This window comes from Papaver somniferum, unplaced genomic scaffold, assembly GCF_003573695.1.
Source record: "Papaver somniferum cultivar HN1 unplaced genomic scaffold, ASM357369v1 unplaced-scaffold_10, whole genome shotgun sequence".
NCBI lineage: Eukaryota > Viridiplantae > Streptophyta > Magnoliopsida > Ranunculales > Papaveraceae > Papaver > Papaver somniferum.
The window spans coordinates 5128005-5141107 of NW_020618825.1; the positions used below are offsets into that span (position 1 = coordinate 5128005).

The 13103-nt window shown below is 34.0% G+C and overlaps 1 long non-coding RNA gene and 1 pseudogene across 1 annotated transcript; both read left to right on the forward strand.

The window, feature by feature from the left end:
• The first annotated feature begins 6792 nt into the window (after nt 1–6792).
• LOC113326124 lies at nt 6793–7158 on the forward strand. The gene is made up of 2 exons (XR_003348314.1): nt 6793–6870; nt 6981–7158. It is a non-coding gene; the product is annotated as an uncharacterized LOC113326124 (long non-coding RNA).
• A 103-nt stretch (nt 7159–7261) lies between these two features.
• Nucleotides 7262–12982, forward strand: LOC113326199 (annotated as a pseudogene).
• The last annotated feature ends 121 nt before the right edge of the window (nt 12983–13103 follow it).

Below are 13103 nucleotides of genomic sequence, written 5' to 3' on the forward strand. Positions count from 1 at the left end.
GCTTGTTTACTCGCTTGCCCAGCCTGAAACAACTCATATGAACCCTTTTTTTTGGTGGGGGACTACTATATGTCATAAGAATATCACCCTGTAATTATAAGGGTGTCCTAAAGTATGGAAATGACTAACGTATACTTAATCTAATTTAATTTAAAACCGATCTAATAATCACTTATATATATAACTATTACCTCCTTCCACAGCCGCCCATCACCACCGACCATCACCTTCCACCTCCGACTACCACCACCACTGCCTCTACATATATAGCTTAATTTAAATCATTAACAAAGATACTCTCATAACCCCATTACTTCTCATTCGTTTTTGGTTGAAAAAATGAGAAGTAATCATCAAAAATGAGTTGAAAAAGGAAGTTGTAGAGAGAAGTTTGACTACGAATTATGTGAAAAACTTTGTCGAACTAGGAGAAATAAAATTTTAATAGAGGTTTTTTTTTCCAGGGAAAAGTTCGGACGAACTTTTAGTTCGGTTTCGTCGCAAAAAGTTCGGTCACGTCGCAAAAAAGTACATTTACGTCGCAAAAAGTTCAATTACGTCGCAAAAAAGTACGGTTATGTCACAATTTTTTCTCCTAACCGAACTTTTCTCTGAAAGAAAAACTCCATTAAAGCTGAGTTCGGCTACCCGTGTTTTCAGAAACATTAGCCGAACTACACTTGCAGATGAGTTCGGCTACCTGTTCTTCAGATGTCGTAGCCGAACTTTTTTAACCAAACCGAAATAAATTTGTAAATTCTTCGTTTTTAGGAATGTTTTGGCCAATTCAAGCAACATTAAGTAAATTGAAGTATCTGTGAATACCAAAACATCGTACTTTTGTTGTTCCTCTTAAAGAAAAAGATCTAACTTTTTTTCTTATGAAACCCTCATCTTCATTATCATCTTCTCCCTCTCAATAATTTTTCTTTTGAAAAAAATAACTTATTAATTTAATCTCACTAATCAGTAATTAACTCACCAATCATTACACTAACTTAATTAGAAAGGGTAATTTGGGTACTAAAATAAATATATGGATAAGAGGCTTGGTGTTTCATTTTACTTCCAAATATCCATCCAAAAAGGAAATAGTAATCGAGAAAAGGCCCCAAAAAAATAATATTCTCAATGTCAGGCCCACAATTAATTTTTCCGTGATACCCATAATTATATGAAATTATTAAAAGTGTCTGCATGACGGATTATGCATCTGCATGACGGGTTATGCATCAGGGTATAATTGGCAACGCAACTTGGATATAACATATCTAAAAATACGCGCCTTAGAATTTTTCAAATTTTATATCGTTGGAAATGCTTTTAAGAGAGCTACGTAATGAGTACAAACAAGAATATCAAATTTTTGTTTTTCACGAAAAAATCGGAGGTGATCATCATTTTAGGCAAAATTTTCGAAAACTTGATACATAACCATTATGCAGCCACCAAAACAGATGCATAACGAATTATGCAACCAATTTCTCCACTGCATAACAAATTATGCATTTGGATAACAAAGTTATGCATCTATAGCAAGTTATGTAACCAATTATGCGTACATAAAAAAAATTGATGCATAATGCAGTGTGCATCTATATTTACGGATGCATATCAGGTTATGCATCTATTTTCTCGATGCATAAAAGATGGTGCAGCAATTTTCTCGATGCATAATGCAGTCATATTTTAGGATGCATAACAGGTTATGCATCCATTTTCACGACTGCATAACATGTTATGTAGATATTATTGTAGGTGCATGACAAGTTATGCAGCCTTATTTTTTGTTGGTTTCAATACTAAGAAAAAAGTAGTTGCATAACGTATTATGCAACCGTTTTCTGGATTGCATAACAAGTTATGCAAAAAATAAAGCTGCAGAACGTATTATGCAACCAATTTCGAAAATGCATAACAAGTTATGCAACAAATTTTGTAGATGCATAACCTGTTATGCATCACTATTCACACCTCCATTTTCTTTTAAATGCACGTCACACGCACACCAAACCCATTTGCACTTCCATATCCGTTGCCTTGCCACTGCAGCATCTTTTTAGCTCCATTTTCTTTTAAATGCATAACCCGTTAAAACCAACACCAACACCACCATTGCTAACTCACTTCATAACGAGATTATAGTGTAAGCTTACCGCAAAAAATCATATCAAGTATATATAAAATAGATAAATTATGCTAGAGGTCGATAACAGATATCATGATAACATATATCATGATACGCTCAAATCCTAAGTTTTTTTTGATACAGAAAATCCTAAGTTTATAATCAAACCCCTAATTAACTATGTGCAACTCCTACGGACATTCGAGATAGCACCCAAGAATTTAAAGCCCCAAAATTGGCACCACACAAAACCGTTTTCCAAGTATCGGCTACGTGATTGCTAAATTTTGCTTCCCAAAATGCTATTAATGCAACATTATCTTATACATTGAATGATCAAAATACAATAACACGGGGAGTAAGAATCTGGAAAGGATCGAAGCACCAACAAACTCACTAAAAGACCCCAAAAAATAAAGAGACCACCCTATCTCTGTGTACACACTGTGTTATACCTGAATATATACATACTTGCATTAGTCAAGCTTAATACCAAGCTAGACATATGTAAACATAATTTGCAGGTGTCCTTACCAACTCTTCCAAACCCAATTCTTATATGAACTCCAACTTATTCTCAGGAGACAAACATCTTATTCTAAATCTTCTTAAGCAACAACTTCCTGTAACAAATTCAAGTAAAAATCACCATCTTTGCTAATTGTCGATTTCAGTACCCCTCCCAAATCTCTAATTTCTTCCTTAATCTTCGTCAAGAGTTTACTACCATCTCAAAATTCAATTTCAAATCGAACCTAGACAATCCAAGAATCACCATATTTGCTGATTGTCGATTTCAGATTCGATGTTGTTAATTTCCATCTTCATTCCCCTAAACATTAACCCATTTCACAATTGACTAATAGAACTTCCATTGATTTGAATCCAACCTAGAAATCCTCAATTACATCACAAACCCAGATTTGTTGTTAATGGATGTAAAATCGAAACAAACAGGGTTAGGAGATTAATGCGGGGTTATTAATTGAATCGGATAAAAAAAAAGAGAAGCAAGGAAAACTCTCAGAATAAAATTATAGGGTTTCTACATATTTACCTTTTTGTGCTATCCCTCTTCGTCGTCTTTCTTATCCGACATTATTAGAGGTGGACAATAGAGTGGTAGTTGTTGTTCCTTGGTTAAAAGGGAATTTCAGAAATTATGGGTTTTGGAGTAATGTTTTCCCAAAAATTGGGTGCGCGCGTGAAGTTTTACGCCCGTGGATTTCACAATGGTGAAAATGTAAAATTGGGTGTGGCTGTAGTTTTCACATAGTAATCCCCACCAAAGTGGGGTACTGCCCAAAAAACCGTTCACTCAAATACTCAGCCTAGCTGTCCTATCCTGTCCAACTGGACCTAATTTGGATGGGCCTGTTCCAATTTACACCCTCAATTGGAGTGGGTTTGTATACATACCCCTCGTAAATTTAGCAATCGCGGTATTTATTTATTGGTGTACAAATTTTCAACCTTTCTTCGTATAAAGTGTAGATACTTCGTACATGCATCTCACGACGAAAGGGAAGAAACCTACGGCTTGCTAGTTCTTTTTTGTGCAATTCTTCTCTAAAGTCCAAACCTTTGATTCTGGCTGGTACTATCTCCTTGTCTATCAATCTTGATTAAAACTGAAGATCGGTCGGGTTTGTCTGCAAGGTATTTTATATTCTTTACTTGATGTCTTCTATTGCTCTGACGATTTTAAAATCCTCAATTGTAGTATTTAGAATCTGATTATTCCCTCCGTTCCTTTTTTAATAGACTGATTTCTTTAAATAAATGTTTCAAAAAAATAGTTTGGTTTCTTAATTGGGAAAGTCAAATATTACTTTAGTTTTCTGTTTTTCTTAACCTCCAAGATATGATTCAGAAAACTTTGATCAAACTTCTACTTGTGGTTTAGGGAGATTCACAAAATGGTTTTCCTAAGAAATGGAGACATGCGGATTTAAAGATGGTACGGGTTTTGGCTGTTGGTGATGATTTTGGGTAATGACTAGCAAGATTAAACCTTAGGAAGAATATATGAGATAACATGTGATTTTGGGCATCAATGTCTTTATATGACATCAACTACTTTTATTAGACAATAAATTATCAATTGCAGTTTATCCGTGTGCAATTAGTCAATTTTTTTTTTAATTTATAATTTGGTGGACATCTCCGCACATTCCGGCACAGGCATTTCGACTTCAGATCATATATTTCATAATCCTGGGATTTTACCAGTTTGCTTGGTAACAAGGCCACTGCATATCATATGAGACAGGAAACTCAACCAGTCAAACCAGACTCCCGATCGGACTTTTTTTTTTTTGTTTTTTTGAGGAAAACCCGATATTCTGGAAACAAAATAATAACACGAAAATAAAAGGAAACAGATAAAAGAACAAGACCTCTCTCTCTATATATATATAAACTCTAGGAAGGTTTTCCATCTTCTCTCGCTGTGTGTGCGTGTGCTGCAAGAACAAATTAGGACACACAGATTTCTGGTAAGTTAAATCTCTATGACTCTCTATCCATCTCTCTTTTCATCTTTAATGGATTCCTTAACTGTTAAGACTCTCTTTATCATCTACTATGTTGTTGTTTTGATGGTCAACTGAGGGTTTTTATTTATATCTTCAGGATTTGTATTCACCAGACAGAAAATCGTCCACTTAATCGACATCAGAGACTGCTACAAATAGAATATTGCTACCGTCTGTCATGGAGGATCTCAATGGAAAGTAAGATTTTGTTGGAAATATATTTTTTAAAATAATATTTTATTTCCATTTATCATTCCTATTAAAATTATTTTTAATAATCATAATCGACTTAATTAAAGAAATTTATTATGTTATTAATTTCTTGACCGTTTTTATTTAGGAAAGTTAATGGTGTTAATTTTGTGATAATTAAGTGTCATTAATTTTTGAAATTTTGAGTACAAAAATCAGATTTTGGTAGGAAAACAAAGAGAGTTTTTCTTAATGTTTTTGGGTTTAAAAGAAAAAGAATTTTGAGAGAAAGAAAACTAGTGTATCATTATCACTTGTTTTCTACAATTTTGATTATAAACAAGAATAGAAGTGTACAAAGTATCACGTACTAGCAAAGTGCAAGAGTGATTGTGAAAGAGATTTATTCGGCTGTTTTATACTGGGGACGACGCGACATGGAAAAACTGCTTGCACAATCTTGGGCAGAGCCGCGAAACGTCTTAAAGAGAGCGACCTGGTTGTGACTCAGTCATAACAATTTTTATTTGTTTGGTTTTTGTTTGTTTTAAATTCAACTGTCAGCAATTGTTCCAACAATTTTAAGACAGTTTCTTCTGCCATTGAGATCAAACGAGAAACTATTGCTGAAAAGACGATAAGTATTATCGTTTATTTTGTTTTATTGAATTATTATGGTATAATCTTTCATTAACGATTTAACATGATGTTTGGATTTTAGAATTTTTTATAACTATAAAATTGAGTTTTGATGTCAAATCTTAATAGACGATAGTTGCAACATGTTATAGAGTTTTGTGGATCTAAAGTAAAATGAATTTGGTCTTGAAATTTATACCATATAGATTAGATATCATGAAGATAATCCCTGTAAAATTTCAGAATTTTTGGAATCCGAAAAGTATTTTTAAGGTATTTTACAAAACCACATAACGTTGCTGAAAATTTTCGACGAGTAGAAATTTAGTTCCGAATAATTTCATTTTTTCTCATTTTTGTGTTGTTATTTTGAATTCGTGTATAACATGAAACTTGGAGATCATGAACTTATCTTCAAAACCCATTTTGAAATTTTATATTTAGATTTTCTGTTTGTATGTCCAATATGTGAGTCGTGATACTTGAGCATGTTTTCATTAGACATGTAAGAAATTGCTTTAAAAATCATGTTTTGATTTTAGTACTTCATATTATTATGGATTATATGCAGAAGTAGGCCTCGTCTAGACCCTCACTTTCATTTCTAGGACACTTTTTTTTATTTCTTGCAAAACTAGGCAAGTTAAACGGATTCCATCCACTTTAACCATCTCGGTCAATTTATCACGTTGACTGGACAAATTCTCGTCAAAATATCACTTAGCGATATATCGTGGGTGTGCGGATATTACAGAATTAACCTTCTCTTCTCTCTGGTTCTTCTAAAACCGGAATCGAGGAAAATCATTTCTCTTTTCTTTTCTTCTTCTTTCTTCTCTTTCTTTCTTCCATGTTCTTCAGATGTTGGTGATTTTAGAAATTGAAATCGAGACTTTTGAGATCGAACGAGGTAGGGAATGGTCAAGGGTTATCTGATAGAGGTGGTGATGATACGACTATCGTATTCATAGTTCACGGAAAAGGTAAATCGGAGATTTACTTTAGGGTTTCGAATTTATTGAAATTGTTCTGTGAATGTGTTATGTTTTGATAGATTATAGGTGGGTTTTTATCTTAATTGTGCTGGAGATGATTGCATAGAGTTTAATTTTAGTTTTTCAGTTAACTGAATTAGAAATTAGGGTTTATAAGATTGAGTTGTTGATGTGGAATCTTAGATGAAGGAGATGAATTAATCAGTGGTGATTCGAGGAAGACTTGAGGTTGTTAAACCTAGGGTTGTATACTGATTTGGCGTTGCTAATTTAGACTATTGCAGAAAACAAATTAAAATTGGGGATTTCAATGGAGTTCTGAAATTGTGGAAGAACAAAGGAATTCAGGGAATGGGTGTTGATCAAATTCAAGTTGCAGGTAAAGGACATGAATGATTTGTTGGTGTTATATGTGCAGAAATGGAATTGGTGATCGATATTCAGGTGTTGATGAATTTATTATGTTGGTTGGTGGTAGTGACGCTGCAGGGAGTCTTGAGAAGTAAATGATGAGATTAATGTGCATTGTTAGAGTGATGAATGAATCAAAATCCAGAAGATGGTGGCTGTTTTTATCAACATGGGCTCAATGGCCGTGAACCATGTTTGAGGAAATGCTTGAGTGCTAGCTGAAGCTGTTATTGTTGTGAAGCTTGGGTATGTGTTATTGTTGTTATTGTTGTGAACCATGTTTTAAAGTTGTGTGTATGTTGTTGGTTCGATATTTAATGATATGCTGTGGAGATGGTGAGCAGCAGTATGGAGGATAAATGAAGTTGAATCAGTTGTTTGGACATGGATTTGATGGTGGGGGAACTGGTGGTAGTATGCAAAAGATATAACAATGGAGTAATGGGTTCATGCAAGATAATTCATTTGCTCTCATGATTATGTTCTTGCCGCATTTACGAGTTACGACTTATGTCTTGGTGGCGTGTGGTTATACAGTTTGAGTTTTATTTTTTCTTTCTTATCAGTTTGCACGCAGGATCCTGAGGGACTCTTCTCTTGCATTTTTGGTCATGAGGCTGCTGGGTACGTGTCTTATATATGATATATACAATCCTATAATGTGACTAAAATTACTTACTGGAACTTGTGTGTGTTAAAATTTACATGGACAGGGTTGGTGAGAGTGTTGGTGAAGGAGTTACTGAAGTTCAACCCGGGGACCATGTTATCCCTTGTTACCAAGCAGAATGCAAGGAATGCAAGTTTTGTAAATTAGGAAAGACAAATCTCTGTGGAAAAGTCCGGTCTGCTACTGGAGTTGGCGTTATGATGAGTGATCGCCAGAGTCGTTTCTCAGTGAATGGAAAACCCATCTATCATTATGGAGAAGAAGATAAGAGTGCCACGTAAGCAGTGTCACGTGGGCCTTGCCACGTAAGCAGTGCCACGTACGCACTGGGTGATGATGTATAAAGAGTCATACTAGCTGGTTGGGTCGAAATAACCGATTCAAAGGACTTTTAGGTCTTTTTAAGTGCACCTAACGGTGCTAACTTTCCATCTATCATTTTTGGTCAAAACTTGCCTAGTCTAGCAATAAATAAAAAAAGTGGCCTAGAAATGAAAAGCACCAAAAAAACGGGCCTATTTTTGTGAAAAGCCCTATTATTATTTTACTAATGAAAAAAATAAATAAGATCATCTATTGGAAGTCAAACCAGTGCACACCATATGTTTGATAATATGCTTAGTAGAAAGTTATAATCTATCATGTTATAACAATAAAACTTTATTTCTGTTTGATACTTGGAGTACTAATTTTCATTTCACTTTTAAGTAATTATATAAGTGCATACCTTACTTATTTTGGGTTACAAATGCTCACATTTAAATGATTGTGACAGGTGATAATTTCACTTACTTGAGCAAGTTTTTTGTTTCCCAATGAAAACAAAAATTGCGAGTAAATACTAGAGATTAATCGACGTATGGAGCAATGGTTTGCTGATTTCTTTGTTGGTGTGGAAAGGGTGGACGTTGGTTTATGACCAGTTGAGATTTCAAAGCAAATGAGGTATGTTTGATGAACTATTTGTAAGTGGTGATCAAATAATTGCATTCTAGATTGAAATAAATTGATTGTTCAATCTTAGAATGAGTTGTACGGAAACTAGATATTGAGAATTATTGTTTATGACAATAAATGTGTGACTCATACAAGTTTGGAACGTATGAGATAAAATTTGATACCAAACCAAAACCGAAAGAATAAGAAACTTTAGTCAAAACAAATACGAATACCAACTCTCACCAAAAAAATAAAAATAATTTTAATTATGAAGTTATTTTATATGTTTGCATTCGGCATTGCAAGAATATCAAATGTTATTAACAATGCTTTTAAAGCTTAGTTAATGTGAAATGTGGATACAGTGAGAGGTTGGTATACATTGGTGTTTTACACCATGTTTGTTTTGATAGGTTATGGTTCAAAAGTTGAACCAAATCGTTTAAAAAGAAAGTGATGTTGAGTTATACTCATATCTCTAGGATTCTTGGTATTGGTATGGTCTCAAAAGTTTGCTTCGGATAGAACTATCTTGTTAAAGATGTTCATACCACCAAAATGAGAAAGAATCTAGTTTCCCCATATCTTGTTTTTAACAAGATTAAGATTAAAATTTTGTCGAAATTGATCATTGCACTACTATAATAGATAAGTTATCAATGGAATGTTTGTACCAAATATTACATTATTTATATGATATGATAGAAGCTTTGAATGCTTGAAATATGTGATTTTATCTTGCTTCTATGAAATTTTGGAGTTAGTGATGCGTATGAGCATGTTGTGTTTCCTCTAAGGATTTTTGTGTTTCCTATAAGGAAATTTTGTGTTTCCTATGAGGATTTTTCAAGTAACATGTATCAAATTTTTAAAAGTATGCAGAATCTCAATCTTGCTAGTTTTTAAAAGCATCGGATAAAATAAAATGTTTGAGACTTTTATAAGATATTTTTGGTGTTTCATGTAGTCTAACTTGGTGACTAAAACTGATCCTTTTAGTAGTGAATTTTACAATGTTGTCTTCACGAAAAATATTTATTTGGTCGTCCACTTATTGTGCCAAAAGTATTTTGAAATTGGCTCATTACTTTATTAGTTAGATGAGAAAACGCATAACGCGTTAGATGTGAATTTAGAGAAATTATTTGCGCCTAAAAAAAGTTATTTCTAAATTTTGTACGAATGAGGAAACTTTCTAGTTTTTCAATTGGTATTAAACACCAAAAATACGACGTCTAACGAAGTGTATATAAATTTAATAATGAACGTGTGTAGAAATGTAATTTGCATAAGTAACTTCTCAATTTTAGATATTTTGGTTTTGATTTGAAATTTCATTTTGAGTCGAAAATAGTGAGGGTTCTTTACCCTATGGATGTTTGAACACTAAAGCTAGATTAAATAACTGGCTAGAAATAGAGACCATAAGGTCATTGAGAATGATTATACCTATGTAAGTAGTAAGACTAAAAAGAATTTTAGTCATAATTAATTATTACCTTGTTTGAGATACTTAGCTCCTCATAATTTTTAATCTTTGAGAAAAAAAGGTTTTAAGAACCAAATGTTTGAGTTTGATAAATAGAGAAAGGGTAACTAATTTTGATACTTGCTTTCATGTCGCTGGATTTACATTCTTGATTGGTGATATTGTTTCTACGATGCGTAATTTTTTGTATATCATATGTAGAAAAAAAAAAGAAAAATTATTGAATGACTTAAATGTCGAATCTATGTAAATCAAGGATGAAAAACTCTGTAGTTCCCATATGAACGAAATGCATATAAATTTGATAAGTCATTATTTATTTTGACACAAGCTCTGAAGCAATTGAATCAAATGGTTTCAAAAATTGACTGACGTGACAAACATATAAGATTGTTTGTTATATATGTATAAGTGATTCATTGAATTTGTATTCTAACTCGCACGATGTTAATGAAACAGAGAACATGCTTAGTTTATTATTTGACATGAAAGACTTGGATGAAGACAGTGTAAATTTTGAATTGAAACATTTCTTTTAGATCTATTCCACTACATTGAAAAAGATTTGTAAAGAAATAAAAAAAATATAGTCTTTATGAACTAGTTTTCATTCATTTTATTCTAGTATTATAGTACTTGTGATTGTGTGTGATTGAACTAGAAAAAGAAAATTAATATGGTAGCATGGCATTGCTTCTTGCTACATGATGGACTATATGTATATTACTTCTATAGTGGGGGTTACATATATGTAGATTTACTAATAATCCATGTATGGATAATTAGTAAAACATTGAGAAGGTTACGAGGTGTTTGAAAAGAACCTTAAACCTAGAAATACACTATCTAAAAATGTTTACCGCAATCCTTGAAGGATACTATTACGATGATGATTGAGATATCCTCTCAAATGAATCATTTAAGGGATAGAGTGATTCAGTCCTCTACTAGATAGAGGAAAAACAGACATATTAATCCAATGCGATAGTACCGCGGCTATTGCAAGAGTTGAGAACCGTTAATTACAATGGTAGAGTCGACATATAAGGTGATAGAAAGCATTTTTGATGCTATGAGAATGGATTATATATAGTTTGAAAATAGTTATCGTTGATCATTTGACGAAAGGATTAATAAGAAGGTGTGAATACATCTTATGGGATGATGTTGATGCCCATTGAGAATTGAGTCATTTGTGATGGATACCCACTTAGAAATAGGTTCAAAGATAATAACGATTTACAAATGATATGAACATAGTTGTTCGTGATAAACACCCAACCTATAACTCAAGGTTCCAGAAGTAGGTTCAAAAGGTAATCCCTACCTATGAATGAAGATCCCAAAATGTAGGTTCAAATGAGGTTAAATCACGAGTAATAGGTAGAGATACAAAATCATGCTTTTGAGACTTCATCCCACGCATGATATCCTGAAGCGAGTTAAGATTGAGTTTTTTGTTTCTAAAAACTCTTAATGATGTATATATCTCTATTTAGAGTGGGGTACTTAGCTACAGGAGTACTCTTGATAAATTCACCTATATGGATATGAAAGTGTGGCCGTTTTCTATGAGAATATAGGCAGTTCTCTAGATCATTCATTAAACCCGGATTTTAGCACAAGGCCGTAATGTGCTGGCTTTATACTATACACTAGTATAGTTTTGTGTGTGTTAGACAATCTTCTTATCTCCTAGAGTTCAAGACTTACGTTCAGTCGTTCACTCTATGGTTAGATTTTTCGAGAGCCCAACACTATGTAAAGGTTCAAAATCGAAAGATACCTTTACTTATGCACATCACTATATAGATCTTGCTCAATGTTTTTAAAAAACTATAAGTGGGGATTGTTGGAAATATATTTTTTAAAACAATATTTTATTTCCATTTATCATTCTTATTAAAATTATTTTTAATAGTCATAATTGTCTTAATTAAAGAAATTTATTATGTTAACCAGTGGTGCAATGTCGTTTGTTGGGAAACCAGCAATCCAACTCCCTTCCTCAGGAGTCGTGAGTTTCATTGGCAAGAAGGGCATACGGCTTTTGCAATAAAGGGAGAAGCGGATGAAGAGGTTCTTCAAGTTTTGGAGCTGTATCGAAGGATTTACGAAGAGTTCTTGTCAGTCCCAGTGGTAAAGGGGATGAAAAGTGAGAATGAAAAGTTTGCTGGAGCTTTATATACAACAGGCTTTTGTTCCAAACACTGGTCGTGCAATACAAGGTGCAACATCGCACTAATTTTGCTAGAATGTTTGATATTAACTTTGAGAATGACAAGGGAGAAAAGCAAATGGTGTGGCAAAATTCTTGGGCGTACAGCACTCGGACGATTGGAGTGATGGTGATGGTTCATGGAGATGACAAGGGCTTAGTGTTGCCACCTAAAGTTGCATCTGTCCAAGTCATAGTTATTCCTGTGCCTTACAAAGATGCCGACACTCAAGCCATCTGTGATGCTTGTTCTGAAACTGCTAGAGAGTTGAATAGATCCGGTTTCCGTGCCGAGACAGATCTAAGAGAGAACTACTCACCTGGTTGGAAGTATTCACACTGGGAACTGAAAGGAGTTCCCCTGAGGATTGAGATAGGTCCAAAGGACATGGCCTGTTCGCAGAGATAATGGAGCAAAACAGGATATATCAAGAACCATCTTGGTTGATCAGATTAGAGACCTGCTGGACAATGTACAACAAAGCCTATTTGATGCTGCGAAGCAAAAACGCGATGCTTGTATTACGGTAGCCAAGACATTGGTAGAGTTTACCCAGGCCCTAAATGAGAAGAAGATGATCTTAGCTCCTTGGTGTGATGAGGAGGAAGTTGAAAGGAAAGTTAAAGAACGTACCAAGGGTGAGATGGGAGCATGCAAGACTCTTTGCACCCCTTTCGATCAGCCAGAGCTCCCAGAGGGGACGCTGTGCTTCGCCTCTGGAAAACCCGCTAAAAAGTGGACTTACTGGGGCAGAAGCTACTAGTTCAACTGCTGTTATTTGAACACTGGGTTTCTTTGGACAGTAAAGAGTAGGAAACTAGTTGTGAGATTTTTGGGCAGATGTTTTTTCTTCCTGTTATTTTAGCCTTTTGGCTTGTCTTATT